The sequence below is a fragment of the Panthera uncia genome (assembly GCF_023721935.1).
Source record: "Panthera uncia isolate 11264 chromosome A3 unlocalized genomic scaffold, Puncia_PCG_1.0 HiC_scaffold_11, whole genome shotgun sequence".
In the NCBI taxonomy this organism is placed as follows: Eukaryota; Metazoa; Chordata; class Mammalia; order Carnivora; family Felidae; genus Panthera; species Panthera uncia.
Window position 1 is genome coordinate 27,367,213 of NW_026057578.1, and position 9,541 is coordinate 27,376,753.

The following is a 9,541-nucleotide window of genomic DNA, read 5'->3' on the forward strand; positions in this document are numbered from 1 at the left end:
ACCTGTCCAGACCTCTGAACAGCCCAATTCAAATCCCTTTTGTCTGAGCCTTCCTCACGCCCAAGGGTATGTTGTACTTCCTGACGCGGAGTTTCCTGCCTCCGGCTCAGGTAAACTTGGCAGCTACCCTTGGCCGGAAACCTGCTTTTCACAAGTTCATTGGCCCTGTGATGCTGCTGCCTTTGTGATGGGGGGTGGGGGCAGCAGCTGACCAGGAGGTGGTGAGCAGGGGGATCTCCTTCAAGAGGCCGTTCCTGACCCCCTCTCTGCAGCACCCTCTCTCCAGTAATCGTGACATTGGCAGGGAGATAGAGAGGCGTGGGAAACAGACTCTGGAGTTAGTTGCATCCGGCCTCTCGAGCCTCAGTTTCCTCATCTGCAAGATGGGTTTAATATGGCATCGACCTACTTCATGCAGTTGCTGGGGGATGATCTCAGACCAACACACATCATCCTTAGCGCTCAGAGCAAGGGCTTAATCCGGGGCATGAATTGTCACTATTCTTCCTGTTGTTGCTACAAGGGCCATTGAGCAAGGACTCACCCCAAGGCCAGGCCGCTGCCTCCGGGACCACACGAGCGACAAGGTGTTCTAGTGTCCTTTTTGCGGGTTGGGACAACGGAGTGTCAGCAAAGCCACAGGATGGGCTCCAGGTCCCACAGGTGGGGCAGGCAAAGCTAGCAGTGAATTGAAGATGTGGGGACACCGAGGCCTGGGCCCTCACCGAGCGGACTCTGAGCCCCCGAGGGTGCACGGCTGCGCACACTGATGGTGAGGGAGGGGCGCCAGGCTCTCCGGGCTGTGGCCTTGGACCTCCGGGGCTCATTCCTCCTTCCCACCGAGAGATCCTGGGCCAGCCACTTCACCTTCTTGAGCTCAGCGTCTGCCTTTGGAAGCCGAGATCATACATAGTCCCTGCCCCACAGGGGCCATGGGGGCATCGATGAGGAAGGGGGTGGGAAGCCAGAGCCCAAGGCCTAGTGCCCCGTGGAGCTGACGGGGCAGGTAGAGGCAAGAAGGCCAAGCCTGGAAGTTCTGGAGGGCAAGCACGTTTCCCTACCCACCCCCCACCCCCCGATTTCACATCCTTGGCAGAAACCTTTCGCAGAGGGTTGGCAGCAAGATGAAGTTCGACGGGTGACAGAAAAATCTCAAATCGGCCTATTTTTCTAAGTGGGGTATTTTTTCATTTCACACTGGTGTGAGAGGAATGTTCTTGGCCTAGGAGTTGCTGTATTCGGCTCATTCATTTATTCAGGCATTTCCCGCACACGGGTCACGTAAGGCCAGCCTGAGCTGAGGGTCTTTGTATTTGCTGTTCCCTCCGTCTGGATCACTGTTCCTCGGGTGGCCACCTTCTTAGCATTCTAGCTAGGCGCAAACACCTGCCCTCAGAGAGGTCTTCCCAGGGCACCCTGTAAAATAAACTCCATCCCCTTCCCCACTGTGGTTTCTTCGTGGCACTTGGACTATCTGACATTGTGTTTTAAAGGTGCCTGTGTGCTCTCTGTCTCTCCCATTAGATTGTGAGCCCCTGAGGGCACTGACGGTCTCCAAGCCATTCACATCCCCATTGCCTAAAACGTACCTGGCACACAGAAGGTGCTCAATAAGTACTCGTTAAGTGAATGAGTGAAGTGCTCTATGCTCTAACTCAGATGTTTCCTGAGCACCTATGGTCTGTGAGCTGTGGATATGGAAATAAATCAGACACCGTCCTTGGCCTCAAAGAGCACTCGGCATAAAGGAAGGAGAGGTTTTGACCAAAGCCACAGCAAGCCATCGCTGGGGAGTCCGTGTCTGGCTTCTTCAAACTTCATGTATGTGAGAGGAAGGAAGGAGGAAGGCAGTGAGTGTGTGTGGAGAGCCTACGCCGTGATAGGACCTTTTGTATCTCACATCTGGCTCGGTCCTCACAAGAGCCCATTTTGCAGATGAATCATAGGGTGAGATGCCTCGCCCCCAAATCAAACTCGTGGCGGCAACGGGATGGGAACCTGGGCTGCCCGATACTAAGCTGAGTTCTATTTCCTCTTCCATGAGGCCCCTCTTGCTCAAGAGAAAGAAGTTCAGTCCAGCCTAGGGGGGCCCAAACAAAAATCTATATCTATAGCTTTGTATAAAATAAAATTATAGACATTTTATATATAAGATACTCCATAAAGTATTTAATACGATATATAGTTGTATTTAACGTTTTATATTTGTAGAAAATGTAAAATATAAATGGAACAGTCTATTATTATTATTATTTGCTCATGTATGAGCTATAGCCAAGAAGATCAGCCTTCAGGCACTGCTGGATCTAGGATCTCAAGCAACATCGTAGAATTGGCTCCATGACCAGAGGACCTCTCAAGTCATGGTGGCAAGAGGTTGCCTTTAATGCCTCCCCTCCCTATTAGCCTCAAAAAACCAAGTCTTGTGGGCAAAAAGAATGTCCTAGTGCAGGCCTTGGAGTTGCCTAATCCAGCCCCCATTTGCATCAGCCTCCTCCCGCAATTGAGTCTGTATGGCCAAATACTGACCGAGATTTCCAGGCTCTTCTACAACCGGGGACGGGGGACTCCTGACCCAGCACTAGCTGAGGAGACAAACTAAAGTCATCCGGCAGGAGAGTTTCGTTCCAGCTGTGGCTGGAGCTGCCCCCCCTCCTCACTTCATCTCGTCTTGAACACAGCATGGTGGTGGAGAGTCTTGCAAACCACGAGGGAGCGGAGGATGCGGTGGGGTGGGGGTCATCATCCCTGACCCGGGGAAGCTGCTAAACCCCCATCTTTGGACTCCTTCCTAAGAGAGAAAAATAAGCCTCTGCTGTTTAAGCCCAGGCATTCACTCTCGCGTTACTTGTAGCCGAAAGCATTCCTGCTTCTACACATCTCTGTCAAGTCCCCACGAAAACCCTGCGGAGGCACCACATTGTCATTTGCCTTGTTCATCTTTTGGGCTTTTCACGGGGGAGGCGGAGGGGAGGCTCGGGGAACTGTCCAGCTAGGGGACCTTCCTGGGCATCAGGGATAAGCCGCAAAGACTGCTTTAAATGCAGTGTGCACAGGGTCCTTGAGGCCACGAGCTTGCCTAAGCTCATCCTGTCACCTCTCAGTCCTCGCCGCCCTGAACAGGAAGGCAGACCTCTCCTCCCCCTTCTCCGTCCTCTCCTCTCCTGTAAGACTTTGGCTCCGCACAGGTTTGAGTTCGAACCCACCTCCGTCCCGTCAAGCAGGTGGGCGGCTTCAGACTGTTATCTTGGTTCCCTACGCCTGCATCTCTAACAGAGGGGACACAAGGACCCTCCACGGGGGAGGACGGTGCAAGAAAGAGCGGGCCAAGCGTCTGGCCCACACCTTCTCTGCAAACCCTTCCCAGACGATCCGAGGATCCCAGGTAGAAAGTCCGCTCCCACCTGAGGCGTGAACCACCCGGTGGTGAGCAAACCCAGACCTGTGGCTGGGCCATAGTCCTCAGCCTCCCTGGTGGGTAGGAGTGGTCATGTGACTGAGTTCCACTCCACGGCGCACCTCCCTCTTCCCTGGGCTTGGCGCACACAGGCGTGGAGGTCTCGGAGCCGCAGGGCAAGATGGCGGGGCTGTGGGATGGAAGGAGCTTGGGTCTTGGGATCATTGCTTGAGAAGCGAGCTGCTCGCTTCCTGAGCGCCCCTGTGTCGGACTTTGGGTGAGTGAGGAGCCAACTTCCATGGTGTTGGGTGCGTTCACCTTTTGGGCTTGCTAACGTTGCCCCAACTTAACCACTGCCCGGGGGTGGCTCACAGGATGGGTAAGGGATGTCCGGTCAGGGAAGGCACTCCATATGGGTGTCAGCAAAGGCAGACGGTGGGGGGTGAGGATACTGTCCTTGAGCCCTCCTCATTGGACCACCGGACGGCGGCCGTGACATCAATCCTGGAGTCAGGGTAAGAGACTAATAACAACAATAATCCTAACGGGGGCGCCTGGGTGGCTCCGTCGGTTAAGCCTCTGACTCTTGATTCTGGCTCAGGTCGTGATCTCACAGTCGGTCGTGAGATCGAGCCCCACGTCGGGCTCCAGGCTGAGCTTGGAGCCTGCTTCAGATTCTCTCTCTCCGTCTCTCTCTGCCCCTCCCCGCACTTGCACGTGCGTTCTCTCTCTCTCTCTCTCTCTCTCTGTCAAAATAAATAAACATTAAAAAAGGTTTAACAAACGATCATAATAATGCGAGTTGCTGCTAATATTCAAGAGCACTTACCACTTGGCAGGCACTGGGCTGATCCCTGCAGAGGCCTGGTCTCTCTCACCGAATCCTCATGATGACCTAGCCAGGAAGGCACTGCTGGTTTTGGCCCCATTTTACGGATGAGAAAACTGAGGATGCTTCCCAAAGGGTGGAATCTTTTTTTTTTTTAATGTTTATTTATGAGAGAGAGAGAGAGAGAGAGAGTGCATGAGCAGGGGAGGGGCAGAGAGAGAGGGAGACACAGCATCTGAAGCAGGCTCCAGACTCCGAGCTGTCAGCACAGAGCCCGACACGGGGCTCGAACCCACAGACCGTGAGATTATGACCTGAGCCGAAGTCGCGCGGCCTAACGGACTGGGCCACCCAGGCGCCCCGAGGGCAGAATCTTTGGGGGAACAGCATTTCCCTGAGAACAGCCTCTGCCGTTTCTTGGGCTGTGCCTTCATATGTCACTATGCGGCCGGCATCACGGTGGGGGCTGCAGGGACAGCAGCCAACAGAGGAGAAGGAAATCCCCAGCCTCGTGGAGCTGATGTTCTAGCGGGGAACGTGGGCACCAGACCCTTGGGCACATAAACACGAGGGGTTCAGATGAGGACCAGTAACGTGAAGACAGTAAGTCAGGAAGCTGCGGGTGGGCCAGGGGACCGGGTGGTGCCTTGAATCGGGGTGTCGGAGGAACCCCCCTGAGGCTGAGCTGAGAGGGGAAGGAAGTGAGCCACATGAGGGTCTGACGAAGGCTGCTCCTGGCAGAGGGAATAGCACGTGCCAAGTGTGAGAACAAAGGTGCCGAGGCTGGAATGAGCTTGTCACCCAGGAACGGAGCAGGGCAGGGCAGGGGGGAGGGGCGGGGCGTGACGGCTGCAGAGGGGACCGGGATGGGACAAAGGACAGGTTTGGGTGGGCAACGGCGGGAGGGGTGGAGGACTTCCTTACCAGGATTCATCCGGGCGCCATTTCTGAGGGCACCAGGACAGAGTGTCCAAAGGAGGAAAGAAGACAGGGTCTCAGCCCAAATTCAACTCCCGTGCTTCTCTTTGCTCGTCTCGTCGCTCTCTTTTCTTTGGCACAAGGGGAGGCTGTATCCCTTGGGAGAATGAGGCCCAGGCTTGAGTCCACAGGCCCTTGGAAGGACAGAGGCACACCCCTGCCCTCCTGGAGAGCCTGACGTGGAGCAGAATCAAGGGACAGACAGTGCTGAGAGAAAGGGCCCCGTGCAGCCCCTGCCCTGCCTCGAATTTGCTGTGTGACCTGGGGCTGGTCCCGGCCCGTCTCTGGGCCTCCCTTTTCTCTTCTGTTTGAGGAAGGGGCTGGTCTGGCTCCCCTGCTTTCCAGCTCGCTGTCCTTGGACAAGCTACTTAACCTCCTGTGCCTCAGTTTCCTCATCTGCACAGTGAAGATGGCCCAGTCCCGGGGTTATGGTGTGGACCAGAGGTACCGCACGCAGCTGGTGCTCATAACTGCTAGCGGTCACTGCCATTACCATCATTTTACCATTCGATTGCTTTTGTTACTGTTGCTGTTAGCATTAACCCGGTATCTGTCCCGAGGCCCCTTCCGGCTTTCAGCTTGGCCTGGTTGTTGCCTAAACCTCTACCCCTCGGCCAGCGCGAAGGACAGTATTCACCGACCTCACCGATGCTCTGCCTGGAGCGGGGCTGGGGACTGGGCTGGATGTCCCCTCCCGTGGATGGACCCAATCCCCCTCTGCCTTGCGGCTCTCCTGGTCCGGCCCCCTTCAGCAGGGACCTGAGCTTTCCTCCCTTGAAAAGGATGGCTTCCCACGGGAGGAGAAGACAGGAGCAGAAATCATCACGGAGGCCTGAATGACTACTTGGGCGGAATTTTTGGAGAGCCTGGGGAGAGCAGGAAGGGGGCGGGGTGGGGGGCATGGAGATGATCTCCAAGGCCAGCTGCTAGCCCTGGCCTTCACCAGGGTCCAGGAGGGGACCAGCCTCCCCCACATTCTTTGTGCTTCCCCGCCTCACCCTGGCTCCCATCCCATCCTTACCCCTTCCCACCGCTCTCCCGAGAGGATGCTCCTTCTCCCCCTCCCATCTTGCCCCGGCCACCGGAGAGCAGCACCCTGGGCAGGTCTCCTGATGCCCCACTTGACGAAAATGCAGAAGGCGCCCTTGTCTGAAACACGCGGCTGGGCCTTAATCGCTCCCAGCCTTCTTGGTTGAACAGCCACTGGCTGCTGGCTGTCCTCATCCAAGATCGAACCGGACTTACAGACAAGGGAGCTGAGGCCAGAGTGGATCACCAGCCAGGCTTCAGGCTCCTGGTCCGGTGCTCAGGCTGGGTGTGAGGGGCGGTGGGGGGGGGGTGGGCAGCCCATTGGTCCCTCCTCAGGCTCCCATTCCTCCATCTGCAAAATGGGGGTGGTAATGGGAGATGTCACGCTTAGACTAGTGCCTGGCTCACCTTGACAGACCCTCCCTAAGACTTTGGCCTTCAGACTCCCACCACCCCCTCACGTGGCTCTCCTGCTGCTCGTCCTGCCACATCCACAGAAACCACGGAGGGCACTTGAGGCCACGGCCATCGTCACAGGCACCCCCAGGAATCAGAAATCAGGCTGAAGAGGTTCGGGTCCACAGAGGCAGGGTAGGGAGAGCTTTGGAGTGGGGGTGCTGGAGACAGGTAGCCCGGGTTCGAATCCTGGCTGTGCCCTCCCCTGGCTGTGTGACTGCGGGCAAGTTAGTCGACCTCTCTGAGTCTCAGCCGGGCTATCAGAAAAGCCGAACCAATAGGAACATCTAGCTCAGAAAGTTGTGACGTTTGGATGAGCTAATCTATACTCAGTGCTTCAGACAGTGCTGGGCACATGAACTGTTGACGGTATTTGGGCACCTATCCGTGCGGCCTGGAGGGACACCAGAAGATCACAGCAGTTCGTGTCTGTCGAGTGCTAACTGTGCCAACCCATCTGCATGAACTGGCCTGTTAAATCCTTACAACCGGGGAAACCTGAAACTCTGAGAGGTAAAGGGACTTCGAGCCGGAAACTGGAAACCCACCGCCTGCCGTTCTGGGGACCTTGCTCAGGTCCCAGTGGGGAGGGTGGCCGGTGGGGGGGGGGGGGGGGCCGGCCCGGCTGGGAAATGAGATTTCCAGGGCTGGAGCCGGGTCCGGAGCACCAGTCTTGATGAGGAACAGCTGCACCCAGAGTCGGGGGCCCTGCCCACCCCTCCTCTGCAGCCCAGGACGAGGGGCCAAGATAGCTTCCAGATGGGCTTGGCTGTGAGTAACACCTTGAGTGGTTCCGTCTGCAGATCCCTGTGGGGGCGGCTCTGCGGGGCTCCTCCCTGGTTCTCAGTCCTTCTCGTGTCCCGGCAGATACCCGACAGGGTACCTTGGTTTCAGCCAGGTGACCTGGGCAATGTCGACCTCGCTCCGAGCCTCAGTGTCCCCATCTAAGAAACAAGCATTTCTCTACCCGGCTGGCCCCGCAGAGCTGTTGCATACTGGGAAAGCTGAGGAGGAACATGGGAGGATTTCCCAAACCGTGGAGGGCTGTGCGCATGGGGCGCAATCTCCCAGACCAGGCACCCCTGGAAATGGAGGGCTTTTTTAAGCTGGTTTTACTTTTCTATTTGTCTTTATTTTCGGACTCTGTAATACCAATCCACAGTACCAAACCTCAAAGGTATAAAAGGGGACATAATGCAAAGCGAGTCTCTCCCCCCGCCTTGTCCTCCCGACACACAGAGCTCCCCCCATCCCTGAGACGATTCCTCGCGAATCTGTGTAGAGCTATTTTATGTACGTGCTGGAAATATGCACAGGAGTTTGTTACTCGATGATGGCAAACTGCATATACCATTCCGCATTTTTTTTTTGTTGTTACTTAATAACACACTTTAAAGATCTTTCTACTTCACTCCGGAAAGAGTGCCCGGTTCTTTCTGAGGCCCGATCACGTCCCTTGAGGTCAGCCCGACTCCCGTTCCCACCGGCTACCTCCCAGCCGGACTGGAAATTGGTTCTGGACAACAAAACGCAGGCAGACCTTTGCTGGGGGAGGCGGGGGAGGTGGTGGTGGTGAAAGAGAGAGAGGAGGGAGCAGGAAGTTTCCTGGGAGAGCTTTCCTGGCACAGACACAGCTTCTTTCTGTTCTTGCCCCTTTCTTCCTGCCTTGGGAGTGTGGGCAGAGGCAGCCATCTTGCAACCAGGAGGGCAAGTTCAAGAGAACTGCGGTCCTGACATAACTGGCTCGCTGAACCAACACCAAGCTACCACCTACCCCCAGACTTTCATATTATGTGTGAAAAACAAACCATTATTTTGCAAGGGGCTGATTCGAAAACATTGAGCACTTGGCATGACCGTACATGTGTGGGCCGGGTGCATATCCGTCCTGCTGATTTGCTGACACCTCTGTGAGTTCGGGTTTTCCAATACTTACAGTCAGATCGTTCCCAGAAAACCCATAACCAGGGTCTTGAGCAATTAGGGCCTTATTTTCCCCAGGTAATGGAGGCCTGGAGGTCAGTGGCAACTGTTAAAGTTTCAGGAGTTCAACAAAGTCAGGGCTGGTGGCTTCATACCCTCTTAAGTCTTTCCCTCAAACTTGTCACCTCATGGACACAAGATGGCTGCTGCAGCTCCAGACGTTATATCTACATTTAAGGCAGGAGTAAAGTGAAGCGGGAGAGTGTAGCGGTATCTGTCACACGCTGGCGTCGGGAGCAGGTGGAAGGAGATTGTTGAAGATATCCTAGAATTCACTGATTTTTAAATAGAAGTGTAATTCACATACAGAGAAATACGCGGAACTTAGTTGTACAGTTAGATGAGTCTAGACAAGTGCATCTTCCAAGGGTGCCACCAGCTGAAACAAGTTATAGGACATTTTACCACCTTCTCCCCCCCCCCCAAATTCCCTTATGTCCTTTGGGAAGGAGAGATGGGGAGGCATTCAAGATGAAGAGGGGCCTTTGCAAGTCTCATGATGAGACGGCTCCTCTATTTGAAGAGAGAAAACCCCGCTGGCAGAGGGAAGGGACACAGGGTGATAGGTGGATAGGGGGCTAGTTGGGACAAGAGGCCTTCCTGCTGCGGAACAGAGAGCACAAGAAAGTGGTAAAACGTGCAGGTTACAACTTGAGCTCCCACCCCTGAGCTGTGTGACCTCAAGCAAGGGGTGGGATCTCTCTGTGCCTCAGTTTTCTCTTCTGTAAAATGAGCACACTAATGACCCTTTCTCTACAAGGCGGAGTGAACTGTGCCTGGCACAGGGGAAGCACTCAGAAAGTGAGTGATCTGCTACCCCTTCAACGCCTGCCTTCCTTCCCTCTTCCATTCGTTCCACAAACACTGAT